This window comes from Dipodomys spectabilis, unplaced genomic scaffold, assembly GCF_019054845.1.
Source record: "Dipodomys spectabilis isolate Male_0828 unplaced genomic scaffold, ASM1905484v1 ptg000137l, whole genome shotgun sequence".
Classification (NCBI taxonomy): domain Eukaryota; kingdom Metazoa; phylum Chordata; class Mammalia; order Rodentia; family Heteromyidae; genus Dipodomys; species Dipodomys spectabilis.
This window is the reverse complement of record NW_024870814.1, coordinates 7,611,419-7,624,101: the sequence shown is the minus strand read 5'-3', so window position 1 is coordinate 7,624,101 and position 12,683 is coordinate 7,611,419.

Here is a 12,683-nt window from a genome sequence, read left to right as displayed (position 1 = left end):
AGCCTTGGCCATGGTGTACAAATGATGAGACCCAAGCCCAGCTGCATGCAGTCTGCCTTCCTTGGGCTCAAACGCAGTCCACAGTGGAAGTAAGCATGGGCCTCGAGGCCCTGGTCCCACTGCAGGAGCTGACATTCAACGTGCCTCCTGGCTGTCATCTTCGAAATCGCTGCTTTACAAGTTCAGGTGGGGCTGGGCTGGCCACCAGGTATGCCGAGGCAAATTTAACTCCAAGCTGCTCAGGCAGTAGGAGCAACCTTGACCACTAGAAGTGGGGGCTGTGGTGAAAATGTTATACCCAGCACTTGCCTTTTGTACTAAAGAAAGAACTGCCATTCCAGCAATATGTATAAAAGTGCAAAAAATTAATCTAGCTATATTCTGACTAGCAACTCCATGTATAGGCATTTATGTTAAGTCAAATGGCAAGCACAAAGGAACAACATATCAAATTATTCTGTGTGGTTCTACATAAGCAGAACCCTCAGTGGGAAACACTCCAAAAGGGACCAGATTCCTAGCATGCACTAAGCCCATGATCAAAAAAAAAAAAAAAGGTAAGAATTAGATACATTTAACATAGCCTTAGCCGGGCGCTGGTGGCTCATGCCTGTAATCCTAGCTACTCAGGAAGCTGAGATCTGAGGATCATGGTTCAAAGCCAGCCCAGGCAGGAAAGACTGTGAGACTCTTATCTCCAATAAACCACCAGAAAACTGGAAGTGGTGCTGAGGCTCAAGTAGTAGAGTGCTCACCTTGAGCTGAAGAGCTCAGGGATAGCACCCAGGCCCAGTATTCAAGCCCCATGATGAAAAAATAAAAATAAATAAAATTTTATATATAGCGTAATAAGGGAGTCTTTGCAGCTGTGAAGGAATTTCCTAGATGCTATATATCCAATGATAGCCACTACATATACACAGATTTTAACAATATTTGTATTGATTATTCTCATTTTAATACAAAACATGGGACAATACATGTGCACTGTTGTAATTCAAGCAGAGATATAAAACAAGATATAAAGACAGGCATGAGTCCGGACATGGTGGCTTTAGTGAAGAGAGACTATTGGCAGAGTGAGGCTCGGGGAGGGCGCATGCTCTTTCTGCCTCTGGGTGTGGTCACTTCCATGCACAAAATGTCACTGAGCTGTAAGTTGACTTCCATATACAGCTATTGTACTTCAATAAAGAGATACAGATTTTTTAAATCCAAGTACATACACTGTAGAAATACATAAAATTGATCTCTGGAAGTGCCTCATTCTCCTATATTTTTGTGCACATAATCTTTAAGCAGAAAATTGAAATCTTATAGAAGATGATGTGTAAAATATGTAATGCATAAGGTATCAACATTTTAAGCTCATTGCTCTTCAACTTTGATTTGCTTTAATGATATATTGAGACCTCTGGGTATTTATGTTTGTAGATGTGTGGAGAATGATCTCTAAGAATTGATTCTGAGCCATTACTATCTTAGAAAGGGGAATTGCGATTTTTACTTTTAAAAATCCAAATACAGAACATTGCGCTTATGTGTAAAATCATCATTTCAACATTTGTGTGTTGTCAGTCTTTTTAACAATCACACTACTTTTGTAATGAGGAAGGAACAAGTCTTTGGGAAGAAAAAAGAACTGTTTTAAATGGCTCTGGTTGTTGTTACAGTTAAAAGAAAAATGGAATTATCCTTAAGATCCAAATAGAGGAGATAAGAAGTGGAGCTGTGGCTTCAATGGTAGAGTGCCAGCCTTGAACAAAAGCTAAGGAACAGTCTAGGCCCTGAGTTCAAGACCCAGTACCAGAATAAAAACAACGAAAACCATTTAAAAAATACAACAAAAATCATTTAAAAATACATAGTACTCATAAACTGATGTATTGCATTGAAACCCCTTTGTATAACAACTTAAGGATAATAAATAGGTAAAACAAATAAATGAAAATGACAACAAATAAAGACAAATAGGAGAGCCAATTTGTTCCTAAGTGATCATTTAAAAAAAAAATCTATACCATGGAAATCATTATGTCTCCACATGAAGACCCCAAAACACCAGGCCTGAAACAACCTTGCTTTCCCTGCCTAAGCTCTGTGAGCCTGAGTTCCCTCTTCTCAAAGAGAACATAATAGGGTCTCCCTCTCTGCCCTGCTGTGGTTCTCAACTGCCAGTAGTGGATAGAAAGATCTAGAAGCAGTGATGGTGCCCCTCTAGAGGTGTGGTACCTGTCAGGCCTGTTCATAGGAGGAAAGAGGGTCCACCACCAATCCCCCTTTTCATCCTCACTCATCCCTGCCCCCACTCCTGCAGCTGGGTCTCTTGCCTGGAGGAAGTGGGCAACTTGTTTTTAGAAAGAGTTCCCTTGCCCATGTGGGCTGTGAGCTTGATCCGAATCTACCACCTAGTCAAAGAGAAAGAAAGAAACAGCCTTGGGCTCACCGACCTTTCCAGGTGGCGAAAGACAAAGAGATTTCCTCTGTTACTTCTTGGGAAACCTCCTTGATGCATCACTGTTGCTCCTCGGGGACTATGACTCACTGGTTCCCAGCCACATAAACTGATGCCTGCCCTGGCAATTCACAGAAATATGATAGACATCTGTGATTCTGAGCCACTCCCTTAGCCTCTTTGTGTGTGTGTGTGTGTGTGTGTGTGTGTGTGTGTGTGTGTGTGTGTGTGTGTGTGTGTGTTGATCATGGGGCTTGAACTCAGAACTTGGGCACTGTTGCTAAGCTTTTATGCTCAAGGATAGCAATCAACCATTTGAGTTCGTCTGGCTTTTTTAGATGATTTACTGAAGGTAAGATTCTTGTCTGGGCTGGTTCCAAACCACGATCCTCAGATCTCAGTCTTCTGAGCAGCTAGGATTCTAGGTATGAGCCACTGGTGCCCAGTTTTCTATACATTTTTTAATTGCAGACCCATCTCCCAAATGGTCTCTTATGTAGGACTGAGCCACCATGACTATACCCCTCTCCCTCCTCTCTGCGTTTAGTTTTCTTCCTTGGGTTTCTGGACATCAGTTCAAATATGTTTATTTGGGACACCTTTTTTTGTATGGTTGGCCAGTCCTGAGAAACATGGTCCCAGGTAAGCAACATGGCCCCGGCCAGGCACAAGAGTTTATGGTTTTGCTTGGGGACACTTCCCAAAGAGTCTTCTCAGGCCCAGCTTCACAGCCACGGCCTTTGGAAGCCTACCCGCTCTTTCCTGTCATCTGTGCAATCCTCCAATGTTCCTAAGCTTTGACTCCAAACACTAAAAAAAAACAAAAAAAAACAAGCTCAGACTTCCACAAGCAACTTCTACTGATGATGCTAGTGAGCCAGAGAAGGACCACCCCCCACCCTCAGTTTTCCTTCCTACTCTGGGCTCACCCATCTACCCATCTACCTACTTTTCACCAGACTCAAGTCTGTGAGGTCCCTGGACAAGCAACACATCTTTTAAAGAACATGAGCTAGACAACTTAGATACAAAGTGAGTAGATGTGTTCCAGGCCCTGAAGATTACACACAGACCCTCTTCACCCCACACGTTGACATTTCCATGGGAGACTTAGACCCTAGGCTGACACTTTTATGACTCTTTTTTTAATTATATGTTTTATATTTTTTTATTGTGAAGATACTATACAGAGGGGTTACAGTTACATGAGCAAGGTAATCAGTCCATTTCCTATCAAGCATTGTTACCCCCTCTTTTGTTTTTCCCCTACCATCCCCTTCCTCCCCACACTTCCAACCCCTCCCTCCCTGGCCCAAATGCCTGACTCTTGAAAGTGAGGAGCCTCAAAGGCCCGCTGGCTCCATCTTAGCACCAGCTCTGTAGCCATGATAGACAGAGGACAGAGAAACACCCAGATGATGCTATCACAAGGCATAAGGCATGGACTGTCTTCTTACCAAACATTGCACTCAGCTGAGAGAAGTCTTAGCAAACTCTCACAGTATATTTTGTAGAGGTCTTGCGGTTGGGTGAGGGGCAAAGTTACAAGGGGAGGATTTGAGGTTGGTGCTGGCTGGGGAGTGGAGGCCCACCTTCCCCAGCACTCCCCTCCCCAGCCCCCTTCAGCATCCTGTGGCCCTAAATCAGCCTGTTGGGTTGGACCTGCTGGCTGAACAAGACCCGGCCAGGCCAAAGCGAAGCCATGATTCCTGCCCTCCCTTGCTGCAGGCCTTAGCCAAACCTGGGGGATGTGAGAAGGGAAAAGCAATGGGAAACTTGACTAGCACAAAAGTTCTCCTAGCCTTGAGCTTATAGCTGGCCTGGCCAGAGCAGAGGAAGAGTCCATCCAGGGAGGTTAAGGTGACTACCATAGGCAGGCAGGTCTTTGTGAACTCCATTCAAAGCTTAACTCCCCAGAAATTCAGCGTAGGGAGCTGAAGGAGGTAAAAAGAAAGGCTCAAGAGAAGGTCAGCCCTCACAAACTTTTCTACCCCTCCAGGTCAATCAGAAAGTGGGCAGTCACCCCACACAGAAGAGCCTTCAGCGGAAGAAGGAAGGAGACTGTTGGGCTTTCGTTCATGTAATGAGTGTGAGTGAATTGTCTGTGTATGCAGGCAGGGGAGAGGGTGCAAGGAATGTTTGGCCTTGTAACTGATTCTTTTTTTTTTTATTGTAAAGATACTATACAGAGGGTTACAGTTACATGAGTGAGGTAATGAGTACACTTCCTCTTGAACATTTGTAACTGATTCTTGATGATTGTGAACACCGGACCTTTCCATAGACGGCTCTTTTGTATTCCAGCCTCACTCGGTGGCTGATAGGATTTCCAAACTCACCTTCTTTCCCGTTATAGCTTGCAATATTCTCTTTTTTTCCTTTTTTATTTTAATATATATTTGTATTAAAGATACTGTACAGAGAGGTTACAGTTACATGAGTAAGGTCATGAGTCCATTTCCTTTCGAGCATTGTTACCCACTCCTTTGATTTTCCCCTACCATCCCTTCCAGGACTTTAACTCTTAATCCTTCTGCCTCATTTTTACCACCTAGCTTGCAATATTTTCAATGTAGGACTCAATCTAGATTCAGACCCTATATGCGTCCATGTCTAAGAGAGGAAGCTGGCTCCCAGGTTCTTATTTCTCCTAGTGTATCTAAAAGCTCATTTTCATAGTATGAGTTGTGACCTGGGCATGGGTAAAAAATAGCTTTTGGAGAGTCTGTGGAGAAGGGCACCAAGGAGCCAGTAGGGGCAGGAAGAGGGCCAAAACCATGTGGATAATAGCTTAGTTTAATTTTATTGTTATTAGAAAGGTGATATACAGAGGGTTACTATTATACTAAGTCAGGTAATGAGTACATTTCTTTTTGGATAATGTCACCCCTTCCCTTGTAATCTCCCAGTTTTTCCCTCCCATCCCCACCCACAAGTTATATAGTTCATTTTCAACATAGTGTCCAGTAAGTACCAATACTGCATTTGTTCACCCTTTCCATGACCTGAAATTCATGATCTAACTCAGCATTCCTGGAAACAGTGTCACTATCATTCCATAAGAATAAATGTACAGGGCTGGGAAGGTGGTTCAGTGGCAGAGTGTTTGCCTTGCATGCATGAGGCCTGGGTTTGATTCCTCAGCACCCCATAAGCAGAAAAAGCCAGAAGTGGCGCTGTGGCTCAAGTGGTAGAGTGCTAGCCTTGGGCTGAAGAGCTGAGGGACAGCGCCCAGACCCAGAGTTCAGGCCCCACGACCGGACCCCCCCCCCCCCAAAAAAAAAAGTACAGATTAGTTCAATATCATTTGGGGACAAAAATAAAAGCTGAAAATAACCCAGCTTAGCTATAGGAAATCATTTAACGAAATGTAGGCTCTCCATACCCCCAAAATATCAGGTACCCATCAAAAGAATCACTTTAAAGAAATGATTTGGCAGGTTTGTTGGAGCAGACAGTCTCCTATTTGCAATGGTTCAATTTATGGTCATTTGACTTTTGTTGTTGCCAACGTAATATGCATTCAATAGAAACCAAACTCTGGTCTGTGAAGTTTGATCTTTTCCCTGATTAGTGATATGTGGTATGCTAATCTGCTTTAGATGCTAAGCAGCAACCAGTGGCTACAAGATCCTATAGATGACAACCCATACTTTATGCATATTGTGATGTTGAGCTGAGATGTTTGGTTAGTTAAATATATCTACTGCCTTTCAGCTTGGAATATTTACCATTTGGAATGTATGTCTTGGACATAGCACCATTGTTCTTCAAGGAATATCTGCACTAATCGGGAGGGAAAGTGGGATCCAGGAAATATTTAAAATATGAATCAAATAATCTCCAGGAGTGTCAACATCTAAGGCGTTGGGGTCCCTGGGTAAGGGTCACAAAATCACCAGGACACAGGGGATGCAGAGTGCAAACAGCAATTGCCACTGCATGTTGTGCTTTATTGTTAATGGGTATTTAAAGACAAGCAAGCATTATCTTTGCCAAGATTTAGTCAGGAGACATTCACACAAAAAATTTCAACAGATACATTTTTACTTAACCTATGAGACAATGTCTTGGTATATTATTATCTAAACTATTTTAGAGCAAGCTCAAACCACTTCTCCAATCTCAGGAAAATGCTTGACCAGCTGTTCATCTATGTTTAAGCAAGCAGAAGAGCCACTTCCTCAGCTCCCAGGAGTCTGTGACATGTGTTTTGAGATAGAGAGAGAGAACATTTTCCCTCTCTAGCCCCGCATGCCAAAAGCTTTCCATGTACATAAACACAGTCCTCAGATAATCCTGAGGCCCGAGCCTGCATCATTCTGCCCCTTCAACATAGACCCTGAGTCTTCACACAGGAGGAAAACAAAAACCACTAAATACAGCTGGGCACTGGTGGTGCATGCCTATAATACTAGCTACTTAGGATGCCAAGGTCTGAAGATTGAAGTTCTAAAGCCAGCCTTGGCAGGAAAGTCCATGAGACTCTCACCAATTAACCACCAAAAAGCCAGAAGTGGGTCTGTGACTCAAGAGGTAGAGCACTAACCTTGAGCAGAAAAGCTCAGGGACAGTGCCAGGCCTTGAGTTCCAGAACTGGCACATGCACACACGCATACTCATGTACACACACACACACACACACACACACACACACACACACACACCTAAATACATATCTACAATTGTGTGCAAGCAGTGCTCTCCCACTGCACTGCTGAGCATGGTATAAAAAGCAAAATTTCCCCTGAAATAGAAATTTAATTTTACCCTAGTAGCAAGAGATTGAAACGAAAGTTGTCCTCCTTTTATTTTTATTACCTTGGTTTGAAATTTAATCTTTTATTTTAATACATTGAAAAGCTAAGGATGCCTTTACTTATTCTTGCTCTGCTTAACTCCAAAAAATGGAATTAGGGCAGCTTACAAAGCTAGACACAAGACAGCAGGAAATGAGGGCAACCCAGTCAGAGAATGGAAGTGAGGAGAATGGGCAGGTGCCACAATGGCCCACAACCTTACGGAACTCATTTGTTGTTTGGTGCCACCTGGCTCGGCTGAGTCCTCTGTCCTATCTGACATGACATCTCTTCTTACTATTTTTTAAAATTTTACAATTATTCAAAGTGATTCTTTTCTTCTCCCACCCCCGCCCTTATATTTGTCTAAACAAATACACTTCTACCCCAGATAGTGTGTTGTCCTGACTGGTTTTATGGTATAAATACCCAGAATGCTTCCTCTCCACCACCTCCCACACCCTCTTCTATTTAAAAAGATGGCTTTTCAGCTGGGCATATTAGTGCATCCCTGTAATTCCAGCTATTCACGAGGCAGACAGAGGAAGATTGTGAGTGCAAGGCAAAATCTTTTCTCAAAAAATAAATGCTTTTCAAGCTTGGATACAATGAATTGATTGACTTACTAAGGTTGACTTACTGTGTAGATCATTTCTTCAACTGGTTTTGGTTGTGTGTGTGTTTTTTTCTTAAAGGTTGAGAACATGTGTCATGTCCAAAACGAGCTTTACAACATCGGTGCGGGGGAGGGGGGGGGTGGGAAGGAGAAGGATTGGGATTGGGATTGGGGGGGAGGGGGGAGGCTGGGAAGGGAGGTGAAGGGTAAACAAAGGAGGAGGCTGCAATGCTTGGTAAGAAATGTACGCATTATCCTGACCATGTAATTGTAACCCCTCTGTACAGTATGTTCACAAATAAAATAAAATTAAATTTTAAAAAAAAAAAAGAAAAAAAAAAAGAAAAAGGTTGAGAACATGACTTCCTCTGCCCCTGGTGTTAAGGAGTTCTGGGGTCTCAGAATTTAGCCAGTTTCTCATGAGAGTTCCTGAATCTAACTTCAGTTTCTAACCTGATCAGCCCTGGGCCAGGGGAGCTGATGTTCTGGATTTTGCCTTCCTCACTTAGTGTCTGGTTTTCCCTACCAGTAGGTCCTAGCCACAGGAAAAACTACAGAGACTGAGGGCTGGGAAGGTGGCTCAGTGGTAGAGTGCTTGCCTTGCATGCATGAGGCCCTGGGTTCGATTCCCCAGCACCACATAAGCAAAAAGCCAGAAGTGGTGCTGTGGCTCAAGTGGTAGAGCGCTAGCCTTAAGCTGAAGAGCTGAGGGACAGTGCCCAGGCCCAGAGTTCAGGCCCCACGACCGGACCCCCCCCCCCCAAAAAAAAATTGCAGAGACTGAGAGTTGCAACTCATCTACCTTTTTATTTACGCCTCTATATAAAAGTTATTGCCAGTAGACATATACATATACATATATATATAGTGATCATATTACTAAAAACATGCTAAAAATACAATTTTCCCACAGTCCCTGTCAAGATTCCAATGGCATTCTTAACTAATAGAAATGCAATCCTAAAATTTTTGTGGAACCACAAAACAAATCTGGATGACTAACGCAATACTGAAAAAGAAAACTTGGTGAAGAACCCAATAAACGGGAGGAACTTCATTGCCAAGCACACCCAAGAAAAGGTCCTGCCAGTTGAGAGAGATCAGCACCAGTTCACTGGAGAGGGAAAGGAGTCTAATGATGACTGCCAACACTCAGAAGAATAAAGCCTTCATTGATGGGTTTCTAAGAAGGCAAGACAACCTGCAACTTTGGAACAAATCTGAAGCAGGATGGATCAGGAAAAATGAGGAGGCATAGGGAGCAGGAGCCAGGAATTCAGAGACCAACACTGGCTTAATTAAAATAGCATAAGCTCTATTTTCTTTGTTTTCAAGCTTTATAACTCCTTCATGAGCCACAACATTTAGGATGAAGAAAAAATAAGCAAAGAAAAGCAGCTCTTTCCCTCTGACCTGGCCCACTTGCCCCAATAATTAGTGTGCTATGAAAACTGAGCACACAGGTCTTAAAGAAGACACTTATCCAGGGGGGCCAGTGAGACTTGGAAAAGGCCTCCTCTGGACACAAGATGTATTTGAAAATACTTATCTCAGATATGGATACCTGACATGAAGGGAACATGTGGCAGAATCTATCTTACAGTGTTTGAAGAGAAGGAATTTTCAGTCTGACAGAAGGAGGAGGAGAAAGAAGAGGAAAGGGAAGGAAGAAGTAGGAGGAGGAGGAGAGGGAGGAGGAAGAGGAGGAAGAGGGGGAGGAGGAAGAGGAGGAGGGGAAGAAGGGGGGAGGAGGAGGAGGAAGAAAAAAAATCTAACAGTTAATTTTCCCATTCGTTTTTTACTTCCTGGAACACTTCTTTCATGGCTTTTTCTTTAAAAATATTTTTAAATCATTGAAAAGGAATTCTCAATCATCAGTGGCAGAAGAAGGAAATGGAGAAGGGAAGGAAGAAGAAGAGAAAGAAGAGGAGGAGGAGGAAATAATCTAATAGTTAATTTTGTCACTCGTATTTTACTTCCTGGAATACTTCTTTCATGGATTTTTACTTAAAAATCATTATATTTTGGCTCCAAAATGATAAATATATTATATAAATGATTAGTTTCCTTCCTGGCTACTTTTGCTCAATAAATTATTTTTTTCCACATCATGTTGAAGCATTTAAAAACACAACATTTTCAAGTCCAAACAAATTTTCATTTACATCAGTCTTCTTTTAAAATTTCCCTCTAAAGCCAGGTAACAGTGACGCATGCCTATTATGATGTTGAATGAAAAAGGAACTCTCATGAGAAACTGGCTAAACTCTGAGACCCCAGAACTCCTCAACACCAGGGGCAGAGGAAATAATGTTTGCAACCTTTAAGAAAAAAAATACACACAACAAAAACCAGTTAAAGAAATGATCTACACAGTAAGTCAACCTTAGTAAGTCAATCAATTCATTGTATCCAAGCTTGAAAAGCATTTTTTTTTTGAGAAAAGATTTTGCCTTGCACTCACAATCTTCCTCTCTCTGCCTCATGAGTAGCTGGAATTACAGGGATGCACTAATATGCCCAGCTGAAAAGCCATCTTTTTAAATGTAAGAGAGTGGGGGAGGAAGGTGGTGGAAAGGGAACAGGAGAAGGAGCAGGATTGGGAGGAGAGGTTGCACTCTATCATCTAACTATATTTCTGAGCATTCTGGGTATTTACACCACCTCCTGAATAGCTAGGATTACAGGTGTGAGCCATGAGCATCATAATCTCTCTCCTTTTGTCTTCTTTTTTTTGGGCGGGGGGAGTTCGGTTGTGGGGCCTGAACTCTGGGCCTGGGCTCTGTCCCTCAGCTCTTCAGCTCAAGGCTAGCGCTCTACCTCTTGAACCACAACGCAGTTTCCTGCTTTTTCTGTTTATGTGGTATTGATGAATAGAACCCAGGGCTTCATGTATGCTAGGCAAGCACTCTACCACTAAGCCATATTCCCAGCCCCTCCTTTTGTCTTTCTTTAACCTATCACTAAAGCTAAGTGACATTCAGCATTCTTAGCAGAGAACTCCTAATGACCAAGTGACTTAGAGCTGCAGAGAGTCCCCGCAGTCTTTCTCTCTCACTGGCTGAAGAGCAGAAACTGCAACTAAAATTTCAAAACCTTTGCCTCTGGCCAAATCAGACCCACTACTCCAGAGTTATAAATATCTATGTTGGAAAAAAGCCCACCTAATTCAGCTTCCAAAATAATACACAAGCCCCCTTTCTAACTTCTCTGCCGTGTACTTGTCCACCCATCATTAAAGACCTCCGCAACATACAGCTCACTCTGGGCAATTCATTTCCAATGATTTTGCTAACAGGCTTTTTTCCTCAAAGGAAGGTCTAAGAGTTTCCAAGAATCACTTCAAAACGAGTCTACTCAATGACTTCTGCTTGACTTCAACTTGATGAATGCACCAAAATGAGATTTCTTTCTTTTTTTTCATTTTGCTGTCAGAAAATTCACAGAAACATCCACATGTGGAATTATTTCAGTGGCCAACTTCCTTTCTCTCCCATTTAAGGAGCTCTCTGCAGAGCATGTGAGCATAGATCCTGTCTTTTGTACCTGTCCTACTTTATCTAAGGAAGTGGTACTTTTATTGTCATACTTCACACCAAGCAGTAACACAGAAAGGTATCTCCAGTGAGAAGATGTAGATGGTGGGCTGGTGGCTAAGATCAAGCAAATTCAACTAGTTCTACTGTCCCTTTTTACTCCATTAGCTATGGTCGTGCATGGATTAGCAGTTCCAAAATTGCACAAGTCATAGATTTCTTAGACTATTCCATTGTTTTAAGAAAACCAACAATGTATAATTGTTCCATTTTCTTTCAATTCTTACAAGTGCATTGAGTTTTGTTTTGTTTCAGTTTTGCCAGTGCTGGGGCTTGAACTCAGAGCCTAGGCATTGTCCCTGCACTTATTTTCTTTTTTTTTCCTCAAGGCTAACACTCTACCACTTGAGCTACAGCTCCACCTCCAGCTTTTTGGTGGTTAATTGAAGAGCCTCAGAGACTTTCCTGCCCTGGCTGGCTTTGAATCATGATCCTCAGATCTCAGCCTTCTAAGGTAGCTAGAATTGTAGGTGTAAGCCACCTACCAAGCAAATGCATTAGTTTCATAGTGCCATCACCAGGACTCATACTGGGGAGAAGTCACTAAGTAGAGGCCAAGTATGACTTGTCTCCACTCCCCCTCCCCCCCGCCCCGGGCCACCTCCCCGCAAAGGCCCAAATGGACTCCTGTGACAAGGCTAGAGCTAGCAACACAACAAAGACCCTCATCCTCTGGCACAGAGCTGCTGCACAAGACCACACTTCCTCCCAGGGTTTCCAGGGTACATCACTTCAGAGCAGTGACTCTTTCTAAAACCACCAGAGAACGAGGGTGCTTCTGTGTTGCTTGGTCTACAGACTCATCAGAGCTTAAGGACACTGTCTTGGGTGGTTTCTTCTGAGAGCTTCAGTCAGAGGTGATCATATATTTAGGTAGGAACTTCTGTTCATGACCAAATGATGCTTCATGTTCTTCTGGAGGACAAGGTCTGTAGCTGCGCATTGTAGTATGCTTGGGGGATGGTTGGCAAATGTGTGCTGTATCACACAGCCTGCAACAGTCAGATTTGGAGAGGAAGGACAGGAGGTTAGTGGAACAGATAGGAAATGGCCTTTTCTGGAAGGTTTCCCACTTCTTCTATGACCCAGGGACCATTTGAACTTGGAAGTAACAGCGAAGACACAGTCCCTGTGTTCTTTGCTCCAGAAGCTATATAGCTATATTAACATTTTTTCTTTTGATATTTCACTCTGTGTGTGTGTGTGTGTGTGTGTGT